Source organism: Patiria miniata, unplaced genomic scaffold, assembly GCF_015706575.1.
Source record: "Patiria miniata isolate m_02_andy unplaced genomic scaffold, ASM1570657v1 HiC_scaffold_1, whole genome shotgun sequence".
NCBI lineage: Eukaryota > Metazoa > Echinodermata > Asteroidea > Valvatida > Asterinidae > Patiria > Patiria miniata.
In genome coordinates, this window is record NW_024037047.1 from 23,001,855 (window position 1) to 23,019,775 (window position 17,921).

At 39.0% G+C, this 17,921-nt stretch overlaps 1 long non-coding RNA gene across 2 annotated transcripts; it reads left to right on the forward strand.

The window, feature by feature from the left end:
- Window positions 1–843: 843 nt before the first annotated feature.
- On the forward strand, window positions 844–16,088 carry LOC119725849. Of its 2 annotated transcripts, none has more exons than XR_005270742.1 (5): window positions 844–877; window positions 11,960–12,109; window positions 13,185–13,233; window positions 13,561–13,624; window positions 16,047–16,088. It is a non-coding gene; the product is annotated as an uncharacterized LOC119725849 (long non-coding RNA). The 2 variants fall into 2 exon arrangements; XR_005270741.1 differs by lacking the exon at window positions 16,047–16,088 and adding an exon at window positions 13,877–13,906.
- The last annotated feature ends 1,833 nt before the right edge of the window (window positions 16,089–17,921 follow it).

Sequence of the window (17,921 nt, forward strand, 5' to 3'; positions counted from 1 at the left end):
TGTTGTATTGGAGTCGTATATGTTGCTGTCGAAGGGAGATACCGGTTGTTAGTAGGGTAATTCTGGCCTCCTTATTGGTGGGGTAGATACGCCATATAATCCCCTAATGAGCTGTGCTCCTTCCAGGGTGTTGTAGCCTGATACTTTTTCGGCGGCCATACAGATTTTGTAGGTGTCTAATTTACTGGACCCTTCCGCCTGCGTCACTGATTTGATTCATTCTTTTGTTGATTAATACAAAGCCCATTAAAAAAGGCAAATAAAAATATCAAAATTTTATGAGGCATCAACAAAGTATCAAGTATCAAAAAAACCATACTAGCTCAAATACCAGAATTTTTAATTACACACACAAAAAAGCAGCTGATATGAACTGTAGAAATTGGTCATTTTTGGGAACTGTCCAAATTAAGATATTTATAGACAGGTTTATTTCTAACTTTACAAAGAGGTTCATATTTTAAAGCACTGATTTTTTTCAGTTACAGTATACATTTGTTGTACATCTATATTAAGACTGTTCAACTTTGGAATGCTTCTTATTCAAAATTTGAAGTTTATTGATCTGTTTGTTATTGTGAACTGATTTTGTTGTGCAATGTCTCACTTAAAAACTCATAATTAAACTTACAAATATCTCATGCTTAAAAAAAAATCAAAGTAAATTTTTTTTCTCTGATTGGAGTTGGTCTTTAAATTTGTTTGTTTTTGTCTATCAGGTCTTGACCCACAAGATAACCATTTCACCAGCACCTCTGACGTACCAGTGACTGGCGCTGCCATGACGGATCCTTATCACTATCTGACACAACAGCACTTCACCTCAGAGATCTTCAAGATTGAGATCCAAAACCTCCCAAGACATTTTGGATTTGTGGTGAGTTTGCTCTCTAAGCATTCAACTCTCGATAATGATAATACAGTTTGTGCTCTATTAAGAGTTCCAGGGGTGTGATTTTCCGGATTTTTCCGGATTTCCGAATTTTTATTCTAACGCCTGCGGAATTTTTTTGCGGATTCCGGATTTTTAACGTTTTCTGTTTCCGTAATAATATTGCCCAAAAACTTCTGGCGAAATATAGGCTCTAATTTACAATAATGGATGGACTGGTGACAAGTCTAATGCAGTGCGGTCAAGAACCTAGTAGACATTAATGCAGTATGCGCAGTGGAGTACTTCAGGACCAGACTAAAAATAAATTTCAATGGGTTTGCAGCACCTCGTGTTCGTATATCGCGTGTGGATGTGTGTGTGTATTGTGCAGTGACGATTGTGTGCTAGCAATTCGCAAACACATTGGTGTCAATATTGCCGCGATTTTGTCAAGGAATTCATGAGTGTGGCTGGAAGAACTGGTAATAAAGTGTCACTGTGGATGGAAATCAGTTTGAGCTGCAGTAGTGTTTTGAAAAATAGCCACCACCAACACCAAATTTCAAAAAAATGTTTTGGAAGCCTGGGACTGGAGTTTAAATTAAAGTAAGATTAAACTTTTTCAGCACCGTTCATATTGTTTTGTGTGAATCGTTTCTCTCTGCAACATGCAAAAGTAATAACATCACACACAGAAAAAGCCTTTATGAATCAATCACATATGGATTATATTATTAAATGACCAGACTTTTTTTCTTAATTTTTCCCCCATTTGTTTTCTTTACTGAAGCGACAAAATTTGCTAACATTACAGAAATTACAGTACATAAAATGTACATGCCCTAGGCCTATATATGGACATACGTGCATGCATATGTATACATGTACATCTATACAAGTACATGTACAATAATACATGTACATGTACATGTATATTACATGTACATGTATATTACAGGTCAACCGAAGTTCGTGGATTTTTCATTTTTGTCCAATCACACCCCTGGAGTTCACTATGTTTTCCATGGTGAAGATTTCTCAGGGCCTTTATGTAATTTTGTATAACAGAATTTAAAGGCAATTGGATGAATTTCACTTAAACCTGGAAATATCCTAGCCTCATGTCTATATGAAAGTAATGGTAAACTGCATGTAGAAAGTTGTAATCTTTTTTCCAGTGCACTTTTTACAATGCCTGTACACTTTAATAGTTGTTTCTACTGTTGCTGTGATATCGCTTTAGGTATTTCACATTTACAGCTTTGTGATTTTCTGTGTAACTTGTGAAACTAAAATTCATTGCATTGAAAATGTACATATTATGTACACGTAGCAGTTTGTTGTTAAAGTATCTGACTGACTGCCTGTGCCTCGTGCACAATGAACAAACAGTCACATCAACCTCAACCAAAACACTTTGTAACTTTCCGTCCTTAAACAGCAGTGACACCGAAGTTCCAGCTCATGACATCACTGTATTGCTCATGAATATGGAACTTGGCACTTTCTTAAAAGTATTTTAAAGCCTGGAGCATCGTAACCCTTCATCAACTAAAAACCTCAAAATCTGTTTCAAACACACTTTAAATATCTGCAGTGGAAAATGTAGGGTCATACTGTACAAATGTACAGTGTAGATGTTTGTGCCAATTCATGTAGATTTTCACACAGACAAAATTTAAAAACAAACTTGCTCATTTAAACGCACACAAAAATCTCATTCAAGTAACATTTAACCTGTACATAAGTATGCAGTTTTGTAATCCATTTGCCTAGACGATCATTTTCAAGTATTTCTGAACCAAGAATGTAAGATTTGCTGTGATCTGGCAGATGCAAGATAGGCGCAGATACAAGTGGCGCTTTCAGCGTGCTCAATGCATGTTCCTGTGCCTCTTCCCATTTCACATGATTTGGTTTTCCTTTCTTAGACAGATCTGTAATCGGTACTGCAATAGCTGAAAAGTTCGGAATGAATTTGCAATAGTAATTCACAAGGCCCATTAGTGATCGAACTTCCTTTTTCATTCGTGGACGAGATGCGTTCAGGATTTTTGTGATCTTTTCCGGCTGTGGCTTTACACATCGTTTCCTACAATGTGCCCTAGAAAATCAAGGGAATCATATCTGGCCATACATTTTGTTGGTTTAGCAGTCAAATTAGCCTTGCGCAAGGGGTTCAAAACATCTTGAATTATTTTGATGCGTTGCTCCCAAGTATCCGTGTATATCAGAATTTCATCAATGAAATTCACGACATGCTGTATGGGGCTGAAGAAATATGTAGCACATAGAATAACAAAATTAATATGGAGCGCCTCAATGGTTTTTGCTAATTCCCAACACTATTTTTGTGCTTCTGTTCGACTCACACAGATCTGCTCATCTTGCCAAGTTTCAGTTTGTGTTATCGGTAGTAGTTTTACCTCCATCATTCCTTCTTCGATCTCGTCGTCGATAACACTGTGGCTAACGTGGGTGAGACTTGCCATGGCATGGGTGATTTCTGGTGCGTTTTGGGTTTCTGATCGAACTACATTGTATGTACTTTTTGAGGAGATTTGTGTGAAATGTACGCAGCTTACCGTTCATCTCGATACAATAGTCACGTTGTGCAACTTTCTGTAATACAGGAAAAGACCCTTTCCATTGCATCAGTAATTCGTTCACGTCAGTTGGCAGGACAACTAATACTCGGTGGCCGGTATCAAACTTTCGATCTCAAGTACCCGCGTCGTAGTATTTCTTATAGCGAGTACTGGACTTCGCGAGTTCTTCTCAGGCTAGTTCGCAAGTAGACTCTAGCGGTTCACACAAGTCTATGACATATTGATAAGTTGTCTTTACCTCTTCATCTAATTTTTCTCCAGTCCATAACTCTCTGAGGATAGTAAGAGGACCTCGTACTGAATGACCGTACATGAGCTCAAAGGGAGAGTAGCCCGTGCTCTCTTGCGGAGATTCTCAATACGTGAACAACAGCGCAGGGATATACCAATCCCAATCACGCGGTCTCTCACTGCACATGCGCCTTAACATTCATTTCAGTGCACCGTTGAATTTCTCAACAAGTCCATTACAGATTGGATGGTAGGGTGTAGTTTGCAGTTGTTTCATTGACATAAGTCTGCCTATTTCTTTTATTAGATCGGAGGTGAATTGTGCGCCCATATCTGATAGCATTTCATTTGGATCGCCCATTGGAGTGAAGATTTCGAACAACGCTTCCACTACGCATTCTGTTTCAATAGGGCTACGGCTTCCGGCTAGCGCGTCGCATAGTCGACCAAAGTCAGAATGTATCTATTGCCTCGTTCCGTGATGGCGTGAATTGGTCCTATCAAGTCTACGGCTACTCGTCTAAACGGCGTATCAATAAAGGTATTCTACCTACATGTAGAGTAACCTGGCCGACACGACCTTTTGCGACCGTTATTTGGCATATGTCACAGGAAATGCAGTATCTTTGGACGTCGCCTTGCACGCCTGGCCAAAAGAAATTTGCAAGTACGCGGTCTGTTGTTTTCTTGATACCAAGATGCTTTGCCATGGTGGAATTGTGTGCATGCTTCAATACCTTCGAGTGCATTTTCCTTGGGAGTACCAACTGTGTGACACGATAGTTTTCTGTCGACGGTGAAGCGAATTCATGGTAGAGTAATCCGTCCGAGACGTAATACCTAGTTTCATTATCCTTACCCTTTCGTCGGCTTTGACCTGTTTCCGCGAGGGTCAATAGCTTTTCCAACAACGGATTTTCATGTTGCGCTTTAATTATTTCCGTACAAGATTTGGAGAGATTTTGCACTTCGGGAACTTTAAGATGACGCAAGTTCGTGACTTTCTTTAGCTTTTGTGCTCTTGTCTCAACTGCTGCTGTTTTCTCGTCGCGAGGGCTTTGGCATTTCTGTTCTGGTGTGTCATTTCGTTTACCTGACCAACTGGGATCAGGATCACGTGGGTCTCTAACACCTGTTATGTTTCCCTATAAGATTGTACAAGGGAATTGGCATACACAATGCATTCACGGTTCCTACAAACTACAGCGAATCTATTTCAATACGCACGACTGAAAAATTCCGTGTACTGTCTAGAAGAACACACTTTTGTTTTGTCTCCAACATTTGTTCCTTCTTAACTAAACTCTGTTTGACGATAACCGTACCACATCCGCTATCACGCAGAACCTTAACCGTTTTGTTGCCTTACTGGAATTTGATTACCGATTGTACACGTGACACTAATCATGGGGACTTCATGCCCACAAGACAGTTTCAAATTTTCTCCTATTTGACCTGCACATTCGCATAGCGCAGGCCTCGATCTTGGGCAAAAAAGGGGCAGGCCACTTTGGCCTTGCCCCCATCAAAATTCCACAGGGCACCAAGGCCAACTCAAGGGGGCACCAAGGCTAATCATTTAAAAACCTTTAATTTACATTTATTTACAGCCAGTGTACACACGCCTATTTTCTAGGTCACATAAACAATCTCAGAGTATTCAGTTCTCGTACAAATGTACACATGTCCAAAGAGCTTCGTTTCCGATTTCGCTTTATCGCTTGTAGCTTTTAATGTTCTGATCAAATTTTTAAATAAATCGCTTTCTTTGTAATATAATACAGTTGATGTTTCTGTAAGATAACATTTGACTAATGTTGATCTGGAATCTTCAAACTTAGGCACCCAAATAGCACTGTTAGCAGGCGGAGCCGAATGAAGACTGAGTTTTGTAAAATCTCGGTAACGGTCGCCAAATTCAAAATTGTACATAACACAGCAAAAAATTTGCCCATACGATCCCAGTATATTTGACGCACAGTTTTCTCTAAACGAAAGCAATGAATATGAATTATCAACTCATTTAAAATAAAATTAATTAGCAGTTAGCAGTTAATTAAACTATATTATACTCGGGCGCTATCCGATTGTCGGCGAAACTTCAGACATTTTCGGAAAAAGGAGGAATTCCTCCCGTTTTAGTCATGTGACGTAAATTGTAATACAATGTATTACTGGAGGCTATCGGACCTAAGATTCATCAGGAATAGTCAGAAATCTTTTGGTCTGGGAACCAGACTAGCTTATCGAGCCGCATTCGGAGCCGCTTCAACCTCCTCCTCATGGGTTTCAACCTCCTCCTCATGGCGACCAACTCGCAGTTGCATTTTGTCCAAACATTGCCTTGCGCGATACCCATTGAGACGAGGTTGAGACGGCTCCGAATGCGGCTTGATAAGCGCAGACCCGCCAACCTTTGGGATCAAAAAACTGTATTCTGAATCTCCAAAAATTGTATTTTTCATTACAAAACTGTATTTTTCAAAAATATGCATAGACGGGCTATACGAACAAATAAATGTGGCTGCAATGCTCCATTTTTAATACATCTTAATTAAAGTTATAAAAACAATGACCAGAGGTCTTCCTGCGGGTGGTAAACCCAATCAAACAATTTGCATGAATAAGGATATTGATCATATACCTTACTCATAAGCAAACTGCTTTAAAAACTATTTAATGCATGTCTACTTAAACATAAACTAAAGACTAGACTTCTTCATGTTTGAAATAAATAAACCATTAATGCAGGTGAAACATTCATTTGGCCATGTTCAGACACCGTGTTGGCTAAAACGGTAAAAGTTAAAATGGTCGCTCGCCACGGGAGGTCCGGCCGTCGTAAAAAATAAAACTACCGAGCGTCCAGACATCGTTTTAAGTATAGCAAGTTCAACTCGAAGCAGTTTATCTTAGTTTCTAAGGTCACGTACAACATCCGCCTCAGCAAAAACCGCGCGCTAAAAAGAGCCTTCACTCTTTTGTTTTGACAGTTCGCTACACGTGGTCTGAGCCTCTCACCGTGTGATGCGTGTTGCCATGCTGTGTTTGACATCGCAGCCCCGGCCGGTCATGTAGCGTGGCACACCGTAAACATGACGACAGTCACTTGTCCAGCGCGGCGATTCCCCCATTTTTTAAGTATCGTGTACATGTAGGCCTTACACCATTTGTGTTAAAATTTGGGGGGCTATTTTCTGTACCTTTCGTGGTGCAGAAAGACATAAAAATGTTCTAAAAAGTTGATTGAAAACAAACACGTCATTGAACAGATTTCACTGCACTCATCAACTTGACAACTTGCCCGCACAATATGTCAGTCACGTGAAAATACACATGATATTAACGTTGCAATATTGACCAATCAACGCCAAGGTTTTCCTGGTAGTTGAATATATTAGTGTAGTATGATAATTACGCTCCGGTTAGCGGTTGTTGCATTGGCATATATGCATAATGTACATCGTACAGTGGCACCGCGCCGTATGTTGGGCCATAGCCGGGAGATCGGGAAGGGCTGCGCGCTGGGGTATGGTGTATCAGATGACCCGCCTGTGTACGTACATACGAACACAACAACGATAACCATAAAAAGACGTGTATTATTTTCGCCGCGACTAGACGTTTGTTGAATGGTGTTTGTATGCACAGATCCTCTACACAATATCTGTGATGTATGATTGTCATGACGGGACATGCAGAGGTAAAATACAAACATGACAAAATGGCATGTGGCCGAGTTGGCCGCGACGTGTGTATTTTCTGAAGGGGCATTGCGGCCAAGTTGGAAGGGCATGCGGTCATTGGCCGTAGTGGCCGCTGTAAAGATCGAGGCCTGATAGTGATGACTTTTTGGTTATGCACCCAGCAACTTCTTGTATTTCTTGCCCTGTTTCTTCGTCGGTTCGTTCTGTTACTTTCACACTTGCATATTGAGCTAGATAGCCCTATGAACAAGAACAATACAAGCACTATCAAACTAATCCTAGCGCAAGTGCGTTTGTGAGGGGAGATTCTAGAAATACCTAACTTACGCAACAACAGCTTGATTCCATGTGACTTAGTGCGCGTTACATAATCGCCAACATGACATGACAATCTGTCTATAGGCATCGCAATTTGGGCTTCTCAATGCACGCTGCCTAGCAAGGGCTTCCATAAACCACCTTGAACATCTATCCTGTATAACCACACACCTGAGACTACCGGCTTTTCTCAATTTGTTTTTTTCATTTCCCGGACGAGCCCCCATTTGTCACATTCCCTGGTTTGCTCCTCCCCAAGAAATATAACCCTCAGTAGTCTGGTACACCGTCACACAAAATAAATTGTCGAGTAAATTGACAATTTATTTTGTGTGACAATTTATTTTGTGTGACGGGTGTACCAGACTTCTGAGGGTCATATTTCTTGGGGGGGGGGGGCAAACCAGGGAATGTGACACTGACAGTTGGTTGCAATCTGTTCTGGTCCTGCACATTACTAATGACACAGGAAGTATTGACAATTCCCTACTTTAAAGTAAAATACGTTTCTATTCCTGATAATATGCTGTGAATGTTTCTCGTTACCAGTAAGGTGTTTCATGGTAATATGCGCCAATCACAAGATGAAAATCAAATTAAGTTTCGCCCTTCTCCGACGTATATACACTGTTTACTCAGTGTGTTAAGGGCCTGTCACATTATATGCGATCTCATAGGAGACCTTACGGCGACCAAAAATATTTCATAAATTTATGCGAGGACATAAAGAAAATGCAGCCAGGACACAAGAAAATGACAGCTTTCTGTATCAAAGATTGATATTATTGATAAGTCTGAAGTCTGAAGGCAAAGTATAAGTTGTCCCCAGAGTATAAATAATTGCAGCTGAAACGTTGAGTGAGTTCAGAATGAAAAAAAATGGCAGTATTGATGATAACCATACAGAGGACCTTGCCTGCTCGCTTGGGACAATTTGGCAACTGTGCTGATTGCTTGCACACTTTAACTACTACAAAGATGTACAAAGCAAGAGTGGCTACCAAACAGGTAGTGTTGGTAACGAAATTAATCCAAAAAATGATGTCTTTAAAGACAGTCTCTGGCAAGAATATCGGAATCACACCAACAATAATTGTTGGCACCCAGAGTCCTGCTGATATCTTTGCTGCTCGAGATTTAGAGGCTTTTTCCTTGAATGTCAGAGGATTACGCACTGCAGAGAATCCCTCAGCTGCTATGATCTCTACAAAATACATGTAACTAGAAACAATAACAAATATGTAATTGAATCCCAGGACATACCCTTATTTTGTTTTACCGTTTTGGATTTCCTCAAAAACAAAAACCGTGAACGAACAGTTTACAGTTTTGTAAAACGGTCAAACGGTATTAAGTCGACACACAAAAAATACTTTTTGTTGTTGTTTTTAATTGTAGAAAGCGTTAAACGGTTAGTTGCTTTATTTTTAGAGTGTTGTTTTACAAAATCATGACAATGACAAAACGGTCAATAGTCTTGCCGACCATTTTTTTGGATTTAGGTTTGGCAATTAAGCAATGCTCCAAGGAATGTTAATGCGTCCTTGGGATCGAGTCATTGCCTGTGCCCTCCTTACATTTTCGTTCTCACGACAGAATTTGCGAATTAGCTATTGAAGAGCCGCGTCGACTTAAACTCCAATTTCCTTCAAAATATCTGCAACTTCATCTAACGTCTTACCATCCTGTATCCATTGTGAAAAGTAATGCCCTCCCTTGCAGTTTTCCAGCGCCATTTTTGCTTGCAACTCTTTAAGCCCCACCAACTGAATCACATGAGAAGGGGTCAGGGTCCGCGCCAGGAATCACACCACGCATTAATTATGGCGAGCCAACACTCGTGTAAAGCAGGGTCCCCCTCCACCCCCTTGCCCACCGCCACAAAATGCACCACGGACTGTTAACTATGACACTAAAATAAAAAAAACAGTGTGTATTCAATACTGACCGTTTTGCTGTTTTTCAAAGTTATTTGTGTAAAACTGTAAAACAAAAATAATGGATCGTTGTGCTATAATGACTTTTCCTAAACTTATAAAACGGATAAACCATATTTATGTTAATACTGTTTGTCGTTTTATAAAACTGTAAACGACAAAACGGTCAATGGTTCGTTTACTGTTTTTGTTTTTGAGGAAATCCAAAACGGTAAAACGAAATAACAGTATGTCCCAGGATTTATTTGACACTCTGGAATGCTTTGTACACTTCGGATGAACACAATACAAATATACATTGAGTCATAAGGAAGAGCAAGTCAGCCACGGCCAGATTGGATAAGTAGATGTTGATGATTGTACGCATTGACTTCACTCGAATGACTGTGAAGAGAAAGACAAAGTTTAAGAGGAGGCCGATTGGTGCATTGATTTCAGTAATTAACCATGGTATTTGTTAATTTCTTTTATGAGTCTTGATAAAGTTCTCAAGGTGCTTTTCAACTTCATCGTTCTCCATATCCAACATTTGATTCAGATGTAGCAAAGAGTGTTCTGTCCTATTTCAAGATCACTCCAGTTTTATACTAACAGCGAATATAAGACATGGAGCAATGTGTAATTGAAATAAAAAGCTTCTGCATTTTTTCCCCTTAGTGTTTCTTTATCTCTAAGATTTGTAAGGATAAGTTCTTTGTTCCTTGTTTTGAATGCATACTAAACCAAAGTTGACATTAGAGTTTCACAGTTGACTTTGGCATACTTTTTTACATGTTCATTGTGTAATCCGTCACTAAGGTTTTGCTCAAATCTAAGTTATGCCCAAAAAAAGAGTTTTTTTTTCAATGAAAGATGATGTCTCAAAACCGCCAAACTCAACGGTTTGACTGGAATCCTGCTGCTGCACAATTTTAACGTGTTTTTAGATGGGGTTATGGTCGAGAAAAAGCTTTATGTGGCCTCTCTGGACTCCCATACATTTGCACTAAGTTTTATAGTCGGGCACCATTTGCAGTCATCAGCCGACATTTGAAGCAACAAACCAGGTAAAAATAATAATAAAATAGCCGCGTCGCCACACCACTTTTTGGGCAAGCTCCATACCAGAAACCGGAGACTTTTTTTTTGGCCTTTCTTTAAAAAAGGTGAAATGGCACTCTGCACTTTTTACATGTAGAGTTTTGCAGCTCATAAAAGATCACAGACATAACGTAACACTTGAATTATCTGTAACTGAATAAAATTAGATGCAGATCAAAAAATGACACAAAATCTTTCAGGTCGTTCACTACATTTTGCTTACAACATATTTATTTATATCTCACATATAGAAACTTGACACAAGCTTTAGATTTGGTGTTTGGATAATCAAGAAAGACATTTAAAATACAGATACAACTGCATCAACAAAGATTTGAAACCATGGAATTCCTACACTGTCTTGCTTGAAATTGAAAGTGTACTTAGATTTCTGCTATCAAATGTTATACTAAGAAATTACCCATGATTGGCTCCCGTCCGTACATTATTGATACTGATTGTGGTGGGGGGGGGGGGGGACCAGCCTACCCAGCAAGAACAGAAATTATGTTTGGCAGCCAATAATTTGGAATTGTAAAGTAATAATTCAATAACTGAACGTGAGCTTTTTTGTGTTTGGTGTTTCATTCAAAAGTGAATAACTTTTGTATTGCTTGAAAAATAGCAGATTGGTAAAGAAATCTGTTTTTCGGGATGAAACTCGAAAATAGCACGGAACTTTAAGTAAATTCAGTACCTCATCTGGCATTTGTTGAGCAAAACTGTTATGTGGACAGTTTTCCTTGTTTTTTTTCCTAGAAGGTACCGTACAGCATTAAAGGTTGCATATGTCTGTGTAGAGTGTGTGTGCGATTTACAGTTTCAGATGATTCTTATTTTATCTGATAAACTGTCTAAGTTGAACACATTACCCTCATTGTTTCAAGCTTAAACTTTAATTTGCAATGCACCACCAGAACTATGAACTGAAGTAAGGAGAATGGTTGTATGTAGAAAGATGACAAGTTCCACACACAATCCATTACCCTTTGGAGATACGGTGGACACAATACGAGGGCGCTATTTGGTTTGGGTCTAGTCTTTTGCATAATCTAGCCCAATATACCCAAATCAAATAACACCCTTGTATTGTGTCTGCCATATATCGCAAAAGGATAGCAGTTGAGCTATTCACTTTTTCCAATATTTGTTAAGACTCTGGAAAAACTGAATGTGCTTTTCACATCTTTTTCCAATCTACAGGTTCAACAACATGCTGACTCCACTGTGGAACCAGCTGTATGAGGACCAGCTATCCACCAAATAGACCAACACCAGGGAGTTTCTGAGGAATTTATCCAAGATGCTGCAACGGAACATTGGGGAGATGTCTCCCTGGCTGAAGCAACAAAGGTGAGCTACTCACCAAAGACACGGGATGGTTGTGGGCCAGAATGGAAATGTGATCTTTGTTGACAAAAAAACTGTTTCCAGACACAGTTTTCTGGCAAGTGGACTTACATGTACATGATGTACATGTACAGCTGCCCTGAAATTTCATTTAAAAGTCCAGAAAATGATGCCTCATTTTTCTTGAGAATCAATTAAAACTCAGCAAGCTTTGGGCCAACTTCTGAAATAAACTTCCTTTCCACATACAAAAGTCCCAAAGATTAAAAGGGGGGGGGGAGTTGGTAAAAAAATGTTTACAAACAAAAAGCAGAAAAATGAACACAAAACCAAAACTTCACAATTCATAAGCTGCTCGAATGAGACTCGCACCAACAATCTCCTGCTTCCTAGTGCAAATGTCTCAGGTACTTGACCATCAGACTTGCTGGGGTTGGCTGGCTGGTCCCAATCTGATACAGCAGGTTGTTACAACTGATAATGTAGTAACCAACGGATAATGTATCACCAACTGATAATGTCACACAAATTGACCGATACTGTATCACTAACCGATAATGTAACAGAAATTGACCGATAGTGTAGTAAAAATGTACACACTATCAGTCCATTGTTGTTACATTATCCGTTTTAATTGATAATGTAACAAATATTAACCGATAGTGTAGTAACATTTACTACACTATCGGGCAATTTCACTATCAGTCATTATCAGTTGTAACACAGGTACTACAACCAATGAGTTTAATTAATTGTTTACCTAGGGGAGTTGTGAATGTGAATACCTGGTTTTGACCTTCACCAATGTAAATTTGAATGCACTGTATATTAGTGCTGTCTGAAAGCTTACGAGCAAAGATTCTGCAAGCTTGCTTGGGTGAGATATGAACCCATGACCTCCTGCTTACTAGTGCAGACATCTTAACCACTCAATAACAGAGCTTGCAAAGATTAGTGGGCCAGTTTGAATCTTGTGCATATATAGCTGTGGTTACCACAAGAAATTTACAAGCCTGTTGGAGTGGGATTCGAACCCACACCCTCATGTTGAATAGTGCACTCTTCATTTGATTGACAGGAAGAACCACAGTAGGATGGCATGTGAGTTGGAACCAATTAAGCCATCGGTGAGTAAGCTAGGTGACAAATATTTGTTGATAAAAATATAGATTTTATTTAAATTTATTTGTAGTATTGTGAATGATTTTATGAATTATAATCTCAATGATAGTTCACATTGGCACATAGTGTTAGGTTAATAGCTTGACTGGTGTGATCTTTGAACTCGGGTAGATAGATAGAGTCACCTTACTTGTACTAAATTTATATTTCAACCTGGATTTCTTGTTAGATAAACTATACAGCATGTGAATCTTTTGTGGGGTAAATATTCCTGACATTGGAGATGTCTGATTTGTTCCTTTCATTTTCATTGTTTGTTTGCACAATCACAGCCAGTATTAGAGAGTTATCGCAACAAGTGTGAGTTTACCATCGGCAAGAGTGTAGATGGCATCGGTGAGTGAAACTGGAATTTATATGCAATCTCTTCATTTTGTGTGTGTAGCACTCCGTTCACAAGTACCCCCTCGCCTGGATATAAAGTGTGCACACATGTACTTAATGCACCTGTTATGAAAGCTGAACAGAAAGTTCCAGGATTTTTTCTCAGTTGTTCCCCAAATTTTTTTTGTCAGGTCTGCATGAAAATTGGCCCTGGATAAATTGTGCAATAGTTTCAGTATCATGTCTTCTTATTTTCATTGACAGATAACACTGTTGGTTTCTGGCTTGGCGCTTCCTCTGAAGTTCCATTTTGGTAAAAGACGTAGATCAGCTTTTATGTTTGATTGGTTTGGCTGTCAAGGGGCGTGGCCTATTAGTAGTTAATGCTGATCAATTCCAACCAATCAGAATGCAGCACACAGAAAGATTGACAGGTGTACATATTGTGCATTGTCTATTATGTCTGTCAGGAATTAAAGGGAAAATACAACATTTGCAAACATCAAAAAATAAAACTACCAAATCATTTTGAAATACCTTGCTGGACTGTTAGTGAATGACAGTGTAAAGCATCCTGTAAAATCATGGCACCTAGTATACTGTCATTTTCAAGAAAAGTGGTATTTTTGTATCCATTTCCAACGCTGATCGGCCGATCAGCGTTGGAAAAAACTGGCTTTTTTTCAAATACTGGCCCCAGTTGACCATCACACTTGTTTGCAATCGATTACAAACCTATGAACGGGTACAAGCCAGCTAGACTGGTTCCCTGACCTTACAATTCCCCAATATATTTAAACTGCTCTGTTTCTTCTTAAATGGAGTCAGGGAACCAGGCTACAGGAAAATGATTGTTTTTCTTGGTTTTTATAGCATTTTCGAACCCAAAACCTCAAAAAAGTCAGTGTAACTAGATTTGCTATATATTTCCTACCCCCCAATTCCATCCATTTCTGAAAATTACAGCAAAAGCAAATGATGTATATTCCCTTTAATTATTGAAAAGAAAGAAACAAGCCACAAAAGACTTAAACCCTTGTCATCCCCTTTGCTGACCAATATGTTGTCTTACTTTTCTGGCATGAATATTGAGGGTATATGTTTGTAATTCCAACATTGTCCAACAAGCTCTTTTACTCAGTATGGATTTTTCAACAATTACTTTTGTACAAGCAAGAATTAGGTTTTAAATAAAAAAAATTCAGAAAAATCACTGTTTGTTTAAATGTTGCTAGTGTACACTTTTATTTATCTTATCACTGATCTTGCTTTTACACGAAAATTTGTTTGCCCTATAAAAAGTTTGTGACATTTAGAAACATGGTTTGCCCTGCAATTTTTTTTAAGTATTACTAGGTATCAGAAAGACGTAAGAGCTCAAACACTGATTTGGTGATTGTACATTTCTGTATTATTTGTGTTTAGAGTTTTAAATTACACAAGGAAATTGCAGCTTTGATGAACATATAAAAAGCAGCAATTCCTTGGATACTGTGCAAATTAAGATACATCTTGTACGATGCTAACTTTACAACGACATTCATATTTTACAGCATTGATTTTTCAATTACCCACATTTGAAGTACCTTTGAGTCCATCTAAAAGAAATATTAGAATATTGCTTTGCATTTAAACATCATACAAACATGGAGCTCATAATGTAATACAACAGACTAGTGGTGCTACACAGATTATATGTACAATAATAGAGCATGCAAGTCTCGCCAGTTCACATTCACTTTTCATGTGAACATCTTGGTACCAAACACTGACTAGTCTAGCCACAGACTCCCGTGTTTGAATTCACCCAATTCACCCAATGAACGGAAGTGGAGGTCAACATTTTTTCAATTTACTAAAGTAATCAACTTGCAATATTTTTTTAATGTGTTGTAAATTGGAAAGATTTTTTTCTTGTTCAGAACCCATTCTTTGCCCTTGACTGGATAAACCTAGTAAAATCACTGAGGTTTTTGAGGTCAACTTGCACGCTCTATTGACAGAAGTGGAGTACAAATTGCTGACTTCAACTATCAACTACATTTTTTCCCAGATAGTAGCTGTGAAGACACCTTTAATACACCAGACTTAAATCCCATACTGTACATCTAAAGCCTACAATGGCCTGTGCTCTGCAGCAAAACATCTATTCAATTGGATTTCTCCTTGCTAAAGATAGAATTCAAGAAAGTTTGAACAAAAATTCTGCACTTCATTTGGTCTGCAAAAAGTATTTTCCACGTTGTGCTACATGTACATGTATGCACAAAGATTGGTGTAATGTATTTGGAATCAGATGCTCTTAATGCATAACTTGCAACTTTGTTGATCTGTTACTTAGGCTGTGTCTGAAACGGGCTTCTAGAGCTATGAAGACCTAGACAATATAGCTCTAGCCGTATCAATTTTTTTAATCTGTTCATTTGTCTATCAGGTCTTGACCCACAAGATAACCATTCCACCAGCACCTCTGACGTACCGATGACTGGTGCTGCCATAACGGATCCTTATCACTATCTGACACAACAGCACTTCACCTCAGAGATCTTCAAGATTGAGATCCAAAACCTCCCAAGACATTTTGGATTGGCGGTGAGTTTGCTCCTTAAACATTCAACCCTCGATTATGATAAACAAACAGCAACTGAATTAAAGGGCCATGGAATGAATTTGAAAATGAAACATGAAAATAATCATATATGAAAGTAATGGTAAACAGCTCCACACTTGGTATCTTTTTGATGCGCACTTTTTGCAATGCCTGTGCACTTGCACAATTGTTTCTAATGTAGCTGTGATGTCGATTTAGGTATTTTACTCTTAACATCTTTGGAATTTTCTTTGTAATTTTTGAACCTAAAATTTATACATGCAGAGATATCAGTTTGTGCATATATTAAAGTATGTCATTGACTACATGTACCTGCTAAATAATGAACAAATCAGTGACATCAACCGCAACCAAAGCACTTTGTAACTTTTTGTCCTCTAACAGCAGTTACACTGAAGTTCCATCTCATGACATGTCTGTATTGCTCAGGAATATGCAACTTGGCACTGTCATAACAATATTTAAAACCTGAAACATCCTCAGACATAGATTATGGAGGTGCATTTCCTGAAATAAAAACCACAAAATCTGTTTCAAAAGCACTTAAAAAGTATATTTACAGTGGAAAATGCCACGCCATATGTTAATACATGTAGTGGCAATACATGTATATATTCACACAGAAAAAAAAGAAGAAACTTGCTCATTAAACATGCAACCATGTACACAAAACCTCATTCAACTAACAATTACAATAATTTCTGAACCACTTGCACATCCATTGAATGAGTTCCCAGCTGTTCCCTTTACTGATAGTTGGTTGCGATCTACTCTGGGCCTGCACATTACTGATGTCATGATTTGTACATGTATTGGCAATCTCGAAAGGAATTTTCATTTTCAATGCAGCATATACATTGTATATTATACTGTTCATGTTTCTTGACATCAAATGTACTTGGTATTCCACTGAAGAAGGTGCATGAAAAAGAGAAGCCTTCAAACCACTCTACAGTTTGAACTCTACACAGCTAGTTCAAGGCACACTGACTGTGCATACTGCCCAATTTACACGGATGATTTCCACTCATCAGTTACCAGAGAACATTGTTCTTGACAACTTTCAAATGGTGGACTCCCTTCTGGTTCTGGATGTGCATACTGCTGCCCTTGTGCTGATGGCTCGGTGCCAGTCAGCCCAGGACATTGTTCCTGAGTACTTGCAAGTGACTGCTGGCTCTCTGCTGGTTCTGGATGTACACACTGTTCCCCTTGCATGGATGGCTTGCAGTCATTGTTCCTCATGTGAAATTGCAAGCGCTGGTTGCTGGTTCTGCATGTACCTCAACATGCACTTGAACATGCTGACTGTGCATGGATGCCTTGCTGCTGCTTTGCCTGGAACATTGTTCTTGACAGCTGTCCAGTGACTGCTGACTCTCTGTGTGTTGTGCATGCCCTTGGCTTGGTGGCTTGCTGCTGCTTGGCCTGGCAGCATGGTGCTCTTGGTCATTTTCTGCCTGTGGAATCACATGAAGCTCAATCTGCTTCCCTGGCTGCGATGGTCGGCTGGGATTCCGTCTTGGGCAGCAACGACAGCACAGTATGAGGAATGAGAAAGCCTTGACTACAGCTTGACGAAAGTCAGTGTTTGTGGCACTGTAGACTAAGGAATTAATTGAGCTATTGATCAGTTGCAAAATTATAATGCATGTACCCAGAATATGAATTGTCTCCCCAAGTTCCAGATAGGCAACA